We start from the raw sequence: 9041 nt of genomic DNA, 5'->3' as shown, positions 1-9041 counted from the left end.
AGCCGGCAAGACCTGCGAGCGGCGGAAGCGGCATGTTGGCCCCATACCGAACCAGTCAGCGGGACCCACCAGGCGGGTCCCAGCAGCAGGCGGAGAAGCCGGCGGCCAGAGACGCTGACAGCCGGGTCCCACACCCGGCCAGATTACTATTGTACCCCTGGGGGTAGGCCTATATAAATCCCCCAGGGCACCCATGCAAAGGGTTCCCAACCTGTTAGACCTAGACTCACACATATAGAGAGGAGAGAGCTAGCCCTGCTTTCCTCCACCTCTAGCATACAACTCAAGGAGCACCATTGTACTCACTAGTGCCTTAGTGATCATGCGGAGACCCTGCAGAGCAGGACCAGGGATGTTATCTCCTAGGAGAGCCCTGAACCTGGGTAAAGTACGTCGGCATTCATGTCTACGCCTCATCCCGCTTCTGGGCACCGGCGACGTTCTACTCGCTCCCACCATGATAAGCCATCCTTTGGCATATGTCGCACCCAACCCCCGACATTTGGCGCCCACCATGGGGCGAGGTGCACCGTCGTCCGGAGACCTGTTCTGTACAGGAATCTTGTTCCTGCCTGGCGAGCGCAGCCAGCCTGGCATGCCAGACGGCGTCTGCGCCGATGCGCTGCACGACGCGGAGGTCGTCTGCACGGCAAGCTGCCTCGTCGATCTTATTGGCGAGATTTGCCTTTTCGACGAGCCCGTATCTGACGCGGGAACAGATGGCCCCGAGAGCCGCCTCGTCGGCCTCCTCAACCAGCTTCACATCGTCAACGTGCCTGCTGTGGACTTGGAGTCGGTTGGCTCTACCGACCCGATGCTTGTCGATTCCGACACGGCGTCGCTCGACGCATTCCCCACCAACGTGGTGGTCTACGACGAACCGCTTCCTTGCACGGACAGTGGCGGAAACACCGTCACGGAGGTGCTTGTCATCAGCCATGACGAGCACTCTGGCGGAGGTGGCCAGGATCCGCTGCAGACAGCATTGCGGGACTTGGCCGCACCCTTACCCGAAGACGCCGACGGTGAGGCGATGGAGGCGCATCGCAAGGCGCTCTACGACAGCGCCCAGAAGCTGGCCATGATGAGGCGCCTTTCCGAGGCCTATCAGCGCGAGGTCGACTGTGCCATCGGTGGCACGCCAGCTGCTGGCAAGCCTAGTCGTGTAGGCGCCGTTCGGCAACGCGGGGCTGCCATCGCCAGCATGCTGGGGGCCGATCGCCTGACTTACGCCACGCCTCAGGAGAACATACGAGCCGCCCAGGCGGCAATAGAAGAGCTGGAGCATTTGGAGGGCGACGAGCGTCGCTGCATGATGGACCGCGTGCAGCAGCTCCTTGACGCAGCCGCCATGCAGCAAGAAGCCGGCCGCCGAGTGGTGGAGCCCGGCTCGCAGGCTGAGAATCAGCCCCCCCCACCCCATCGAGAGCATGGCGCGACCTCCCGGACGCCGACCGGTGGCACCCACGGACGACGAGACAAGGAGCCGGCTGCAAGCCGCAGCCGGACGTACATCACCTTCGAGCGCGACCGAGACGGCAGCACGCAAGCGGTGGAATGACCAGGCGACTACCAGCCTCCCCAGCGCAGAGAAAGGCGCGTATCTCCACCACCTGTCGACCACCCGACACTCGGCGACCGCCTTGGCCCCCGAGAAGGAGCCGGAGAGAATGACACTCGCCACCGGATCGATCGTCTCAACCGATCCCTGGCGCTAGAACAAGAAGACGCGCTGGGCCCGCCCTGTTTCGGCCCCCGCATTCGTGATGAGCCCTTCCCCAAAGGGTTCACACTCCCAAGAGATACGCCCAAGTACACCGGCTCCGTGAAGCTGGAAGACTGGCTAGTTGACTACTCCACGGCCGTCAGCATCGCAAACAGCAACAAGCGTGTTGCCGTGAAGTATGTTCCGCTCATGCTCCAAGGCACCGCCCGGACATGGCTGAACAGCCTGAAGCCCCGCAGCATCAACAGCTTGGTTGATTTCACCGAAGCCTTCATCCGCAACTTCACCAGCACGTACAAGCGGCCGCCCAAGCCTCGTCAGCTCTCCTTGTGCGTCCAAGGCCCCAACGAGTCAACTCGCGACTACCTCACGCGTTGGGCTGAGCTGCGCAACTCCTGCGAAGGCGTGCACGAGGTGCAGGCTATTGAGTACTTCACAGCCGGGTGCAGAGAGGGCACTCTGCTCAAGCACAAACTCCTGTGCGACGAGCCGGCCACCCTCGATGAGTTGCTGATCATAGCGGACAAACATGCCATGGCCGACTCCTCCATGAAGGCGGAGATTCAAGTTGATGCATCCGGCAAGGTGGCTCCTCAAGCTCCTCGAACCCCGGCTGGTGACACCAGTCAGCGGCAGCAGCAAAACGACAACAAGCGCAAGGCGCCACAACCGGCTTCGACAAGCCTGCAGGTGGTGACAATCGAAGACCAGCAGCCGGAAGGGCAACCTCCTCCCAAGCGTCAGAAGGGCGGCAAGCCCAACTGGCTGCCCGCCTTCTCATACAAGCAGACTCTCGATGGACCCTGCAAGTTTCACAGCGGTGCGAAGCCGTCCAATCACATCACTCGGAAGTGCCACTGGCTCACCCGGATTGCCAAGGGCGATGGACTCCTGCCTCCTCCGCCTGCTGGCCCGCCGCCTCCTCTCCAGCAACCGGCGGTTTGGCCAGTCGGCGCAATACAAGATGAATATCCTGAAGAGCATGGAGCATATGTCGTGTTCACCAGCGTGGCCGATGATAAGCACAGCAGATGGCAGCAGCAACAAGAAGTGCATGCAATAGCATCAGAGACCCCCAGTTCATGCATTGGTCTGAGAAGCCTATCAGCTGGAGTAGAGCTGACCACCCGGAGGTGATGCCCTCTCCCGGTTCTTATGCTCTGTTCTTAGATGCCACCTTCGCAACAGAGAGGCGGGCTGCTCGTTTCTCCCGAGTGCTAATAGATGGCGGCAGCAGCATCAACATCCTGTACCGCGACACTATGGAGAAGTTGGGAATCAAGCAAAGGCAGCTTCAGCCCAGTCGGACTGTATTCCATGGCATAGTCCCTGGCCTTTCCTGCTCACCGATCGGCAAGACCCAGATAGATGTCCTCTTTGGAGACAAAGATCACTTCCGCCAAGAGCCAGTCTGGTTCGAAGTGGTGGACCTTGAGAGCCCCTATCACGCGCTACTTGTCCGGCCTGCTCTGGCCAAGTTCATGGCGGTCCCCCACTATGCTTACCTCAAGATGAAGATGCCAAGTGTAACGCCCCGAGACCGATGTGCCAGGTGTCCTCCAGTTATTCGCTGTTGTTGTGTTGCCATTGCTTGCGTGTCATGCATTGCATATCATGTCATCATGTGCATTTCATTTGCATACATGTTTGTCTTATGCATCCGAGCATTTTCCCCGTTGTCCGTTTTGCATTCCGGCGCTCCGTTCTCCTCCGGTGGTCATTTCTACCTTTCTTTCATGTGTGAGGATTAAACATTCCCGGATTGGACCGAGACTTGCCAAGCGGCCTTGGTTTACTACCGGTAGACCGCCTGTCAAGTTTCGTACCATTTGCACTTCGTTTGATACTCCAACGGTTAACCGAGGGACCGAGAAGGCCTCGTGTGTGTGGCAGCCCAACACCCCTCCAAGTTGGCCCAAAACTCACCAAAACCCTCTCCATCATCTAGAGCATTCGATCACGATCGCGTGGCCAAAAACCGCACCTCATTTGGACACTCCTAACTCCCTCTACCTCTATATATAGACCCCCTCCTCAAAATTCGCGGATCCCCTCGCCCGAAACCCTAGATCCACCCTCTCCGCGCGGCCGGACACGTCCGCCGGCCGCCGGACACGTCCGCCGCCGCCCGCGACCAATCACAGGGCGCCACGTGTCGCCGCTGCCTCCACCAACCGCGCCGGCCCGGAGAGCCCGCGCGCAGCCCTCCCGGCCCGGGTCGCCACCGCCGCCGCCCGGGGCTTCCTCCTCGCCGCGCCTCCTCGCGATCCCGCTCGCCGGCCGCCGCACCTCCTCGCCGCCGGAGCCCGCGGAAGCAACTCCGGCGAGCTCCGGTCGCCGCCCTTGCCGCGCCCTCGCCGCCCGACGCCGCGGCTGCGCCGCCGCACGCCCCGGCGAGGCCCGGCCTTCCTCCTCCCTCCTCGACGCCGGCAAGTCCGACTCCGGCGCCGGCCTCCCCGGCGAACCTCGGAATACGCGCCGCCGCTACAGTACCCTCCAGATCCAGTTCGGGATCGGTTGACTTTTTGCCCGAAACCCTAATTTTTCGCTATGTTCATTACATCGTAACTCCGCATCCGTAGCTCCGTTTTGGGCATATAGCATATCAAAATGTTCGTCTCAGAGAGCACATCATTTCATCTCATTGCATCATTTTCATTTGAGTTCATCCTGATGCCCGAAATGCTGTTGTACGAATGCTATTTGAGATAATTATCAGATCTGCTGCTCCATTTAGATATTTGTCATTTTTGCCATGATTATTGTGTGCATGATATGCCCCTGAGCTCTACATGAGTTTTGTTATAAGTTTGGCCATCTATCTAGAGGTGCAACCCATGTATTTTTGTGATGTGTGTGGTGACTATCACAAGCTTGCAAAGTGGTGCATTCGTTAATGCTGATTTCAGGGACTTAGCATTTGCACTAAGTCCTTGATCTGTTTATTTCAATATGCCATATGTTCATGTTGTTTCCTAGTGATCCGTGCCTCTTTTGAGGATGATCAGTAAGGATGTTTTGTTAATCTTGTGGTGCTCTATCCATCCATGTCTTTGTTTGCAATTATGGAGCACCCTAGCTTGAGTCAATCGAGCTCTACTTTTGCTATTTCATGAATCTGGGTAGATTGTCTACTTGTTAGCGATTTTTCCGAGGATGTTGTAGTTGATTCATGCATGCTATGCTATTGTTCTTGCCATGTCTAGCTTGTATAATGTGTATTCTTGATGGGGGGTGTATGCTTATATTGTCATGACATGCTCTGTAGTGAGTGCATCGAGCTCGTAAACATGCCTACTTGATATCTGTTTTGCATGCTCCAGTTTTTCACTAAGTCTGTGAACTGATTATGTTTTTGCCATATTCACATGCTTGCAAATGTATTTTATGATCCTTTTGGCTCAAGGTCACTAAGGGACTTTTATTAAGCTCTTTGAGTAGCTCCATGCCATGCTTTACTTTGCCATGTTCAGGTCCTGTAGCATATAGTTTTCATGCCCCAAAGTGTGCTACCTAATCTGAAATTCCAGACAAGTGTTAATTTCACTAAGTCTGAAATCTATTTACCAAATGCATTTTTGCCATGCTTGTTTGAACCTGTTAATGGATGAATTGGCTGTAGCTCAGTGTTCCTCTTTTGTTAAGCATCATGAATGGATACCTGCCATGTATTTTTTTTGCCATGTTTGGGTGCTGTAGCACATTCATCTTGTTGCATTTAGATGGCTACTTGCTGTAAATCGCAGAACGTGGTCATATTTGAATTGCTTGCCATTTCCAAACCGTAACTCCGATTCCGGTGATCTTTATATCGTTTTCAAGCGATTTCATCTCACCTTTCCAGTGGAACACTTGAATTTCCATGTTGAGCCCAGGTTCATTCATTCCTTGTCAAATCTTGCATATGCATCGCATATCGCATCCCGCATAGCCTACCATGTTTGCATCATATTGTTTGAGCTTTGCACGTGGTTGATTGTGTCCTTGTTGCTTGTCTGTCTTGTTTGGGTAGAGCCGGGGAGACGAGTTCACTAACGAGGAGCCCGTTGAGTTTGCTTTCGAGGATCCAGTCAACTCTGACAACTGTGCAGGCAAGATGATCATACCCTCGAAATCACTACCATGTCAAACCTCTAACCCACCATGTCCTAGCAAACCGTTGATTGGCTATGTTACCGCTTTGCTCAGCCCCTCTTATAGCGTTGCTAGTTGCAGGTGAAGATTGGAGACCGTTCCTTGTTAGAATATTATTTACTTGTTGGGATATCATTATATTATCTCGTTATCTTAATGCATCTATATACTTGGTAAAGGGTGGAAGGCTCGGCCTCTCGCCTAGTGTTTTGTTCCACTCTTGCCGCCCTAGTTTCCGTCATATCGGTGTTATGTTCCCGGATTTTGCGTTCCTTGCGCGGTTGGGTGATAATGGGAACCCCTTGATAGTTTGCCTTGATTAAAGCTTTTCCAGCAATGCCCAACCTTGGTTTCACCATTTGCCACCTAGCCTCTTTTTCCCTTGGGTTTCTGGAGCCCGAGGGTCATCTTATTTAAACCCCCCCGGGCCAGTGCTCCTCTGAGTGTTGGTCCGACCGAGTAGACTGCGGGGCCACCTCGGGGCAACTTGAGGGTTGGTTTTACTCGTAGGATGTCTCATCTGAGTGTGCCCTGAGAACAAGATATGTGCAGCTCCTATCGGGATTTGTCGGCACATTCGGGCGGTGTTGCTGGATTTGTTTTAACTTGTCGAAGTGTCTTGTAGAACCGGGATACCGAGTCTGATCGGAATGTCTCGGGAGAAGGTCTATTCCTTCGTTGACCGTGAGAGCTTGTCATGGGCTAAGTTGGGACTCCCCTGTAGGGATTTGAACTTTCGAAAGTCATGCCCGCGGTTATGGGCAGATGGGAATTTGTTAATGTCCGATTGTAGATAACTTGAACCTTAACTTAATTAAAATGAATCAACTGTGTGAGTTACCGTGATGGTCTCTTCTCGGCGGAGTCCGGGAAGTGAACACGGTGTTGGAGTAATGCTTGTCGCAGGTTGTTCTCTAGTTACTCGTTCGCGCTTTGCCCTCTCTTCTCGCTCTCTTTTGCGAACAGGATAGCCACCATATATGCTAGTCGCTTGCTGCAGCTCCACATATTTACCTTGCCTTACCTATAAGCTTAAATAGTCTTGATCGCGAGGGTGCGAGATTGCTGAGTCCCTGTGGCTCACAGATTACTTCCAAACCAGATGCAGGGCCTGATGACTCCATTCCAGATGACGCGCTTGAGCTCAAGTGGGAGTTCGACGAGGACTCACGCCGTTACTATGTGTCTTTCCCTGATGATCAGTAGTGGTGCCCAGTTGGGGCGATCGGGACCGTGTCGCATGTTGGGTTTATCTTTTATTTTGGCGCCGTAGTCGGGCCATGAGTGATTGGTTGATGTAATGCTATTTATGTACTTTGATTGACTTGGCGAGTGTAAGCCTACTATGTATCTCCCCTTTTATTATCTATATTACATGGGATGTTGTGAAGATTGCCTAACTTGCGACATTGCTTTCAATGCGGTTATGCCTCTAAGTCGTGCCTCGACACGTGGGAGATATAGCCGCATCGAGGGCGTTACACCAAGCACCAAGGGAATCCTAACCATAGTCGGGGACTACAAGAAGTCGTCTGCCTGTGCAGCAGATAGCAGCCGGCTAGCCGAGTCCCTCGTGATCGCAGCAGAGAAGCGGCTCCTTGACCGGGTTGTGACAATGGCAGGCAAGCAGCCGGAAATGTCGCCAAACCCCAAGGAGTCGGAAGTTGAGGGCTCGTTCAAGCCGGCAAAACAAACAAAGAAGATACCCTTGGACCCGGAGCACCCAGAGAGGCACGCTGTCATTGGTGCAAACCTTGACAGCAAATAGGAAAGCGAGCTCGTCGATTTCCTCCGTGAGAATCGGTACATCTTTGCATGGTCTCCTAATGACATGCCGGGTGTTTCGACAGATTTCGCCGAGCACAAGTTACATGTCCAACCTGACGCCAAGCCGGTCAGGCAGCCCTTGCGCCGTCTGTCAGAAGAGAAGAGAAGAGTAGTTGGAGAAGAAATAGCCCGGCTTCTAGCAGCCGGCTTCATTATGGAAGTGTTCTTCCTAGAGTGGTTAGCCAACCCGGTCCTTGTGCTGAAGAAGAATAAGCAGTGGCATATGTGTATTGATTATACCAGCCTCAACAAAGCTTTCCCCAAAGATCCATTTGCTTTGCCAAGAATCGACCAAGTGATAGACTCCACAGCCGGATGCAAGCTGTTGAGTTTTTTGGATGCATACTCAGGGTATCATCAGATCAAGCTGAACCCGGCCGACAGGCTGAAGACCGCCTTCATTACACCATTCCGAGCCTTCTGCTACCCGACCATGACGTTCGGCTTGAGGAATGCCGGCGCCACATTTCAGCGTTGCATGCAAAAGTGTCTCCTCAAGCAACTCGGCAAGAACGCCCACGTCTATGTGGACGACATTGTGGTGAAGATGGAGAAGCGTGGCACTCTGCTGGAGGACCTCAAGGAGACCTTTGAAAAGCTGCGCCACTTTCAAATCAAGCTCAACCCGGAGAAATGCGTCTTCGGGGTACCAGCCGGCCAGCTTCTTGGCTTCCTGGTCTCAGAGCGCGGCATATAGTGCAACCCTATGAAGATCAAGGCCATCGAGAGGATGGAGGTACCCACCCGACTGTTGGACGTGCAAAAATTCACTGGCTGCTTGGCGTCCATCAGCTATTTCATCAGTCGGCTGGGCGAGAAGGCTCTTCCCTTGTACCAGCTCATGAAGAATACCACTTTTTCGAGTGGAATGACAAGGCGGACGAAGCTTTTCTCAGCTCAAGAAGGTGTTGACCACTCCGCCTGTCCTGGCGGCTCCGATTGCTAAGGAGCCCATGCTTCTCTACATCGCCGCCACCAGCAGGGTGGTCAGCACAGTCATAGTCATGGAGCGCAAAGAAGATGGCAAGGCACTACCGGTCCAGAGGTCGGTGTATTACCTGAGTGAAGTGTTGTCCGCCTCCAAGCAGAACTACCCCCAATATCAGAAGATGTGCTACAGCATGCATTTCGCTGCCAAGAAGCTGAAGCCGTACTTTCAAGAGCACCCAATAACTGTTGTCTGCACCGCTCCACTTGTCGAGATCATTGGAAGCCGAGATGCTTCGGGCCGAGTGGCCAAATGGGCCATAGATTTGGCCCCCTACACCATCTACTACCAGCATCGCACTGCCATCAAGTCACAAGCGCTGGCCGACTTCCTCGTCGACCAGGCCGAGACCCAGTACCTGCCGCC

The sequence above is a fragment of the Triticum urartu genome, chromosome 7A (genome assembly GCF_056163025.1).
Source record: "Triticum urartu cultivar PI428250 chromosome 7A, HENAU_Tu73, whole genome shotgun sequence".
NCBI classification, from domain to species: domain Eukaryota; kingdom Viridiplantae; phylum Streptophyta; class Magnoliopsida; order Poales; family Poaceae; genus Triticum; species Triticum urartu.
Note: the sequence above shows the minus strand (reverse complement) of the source record.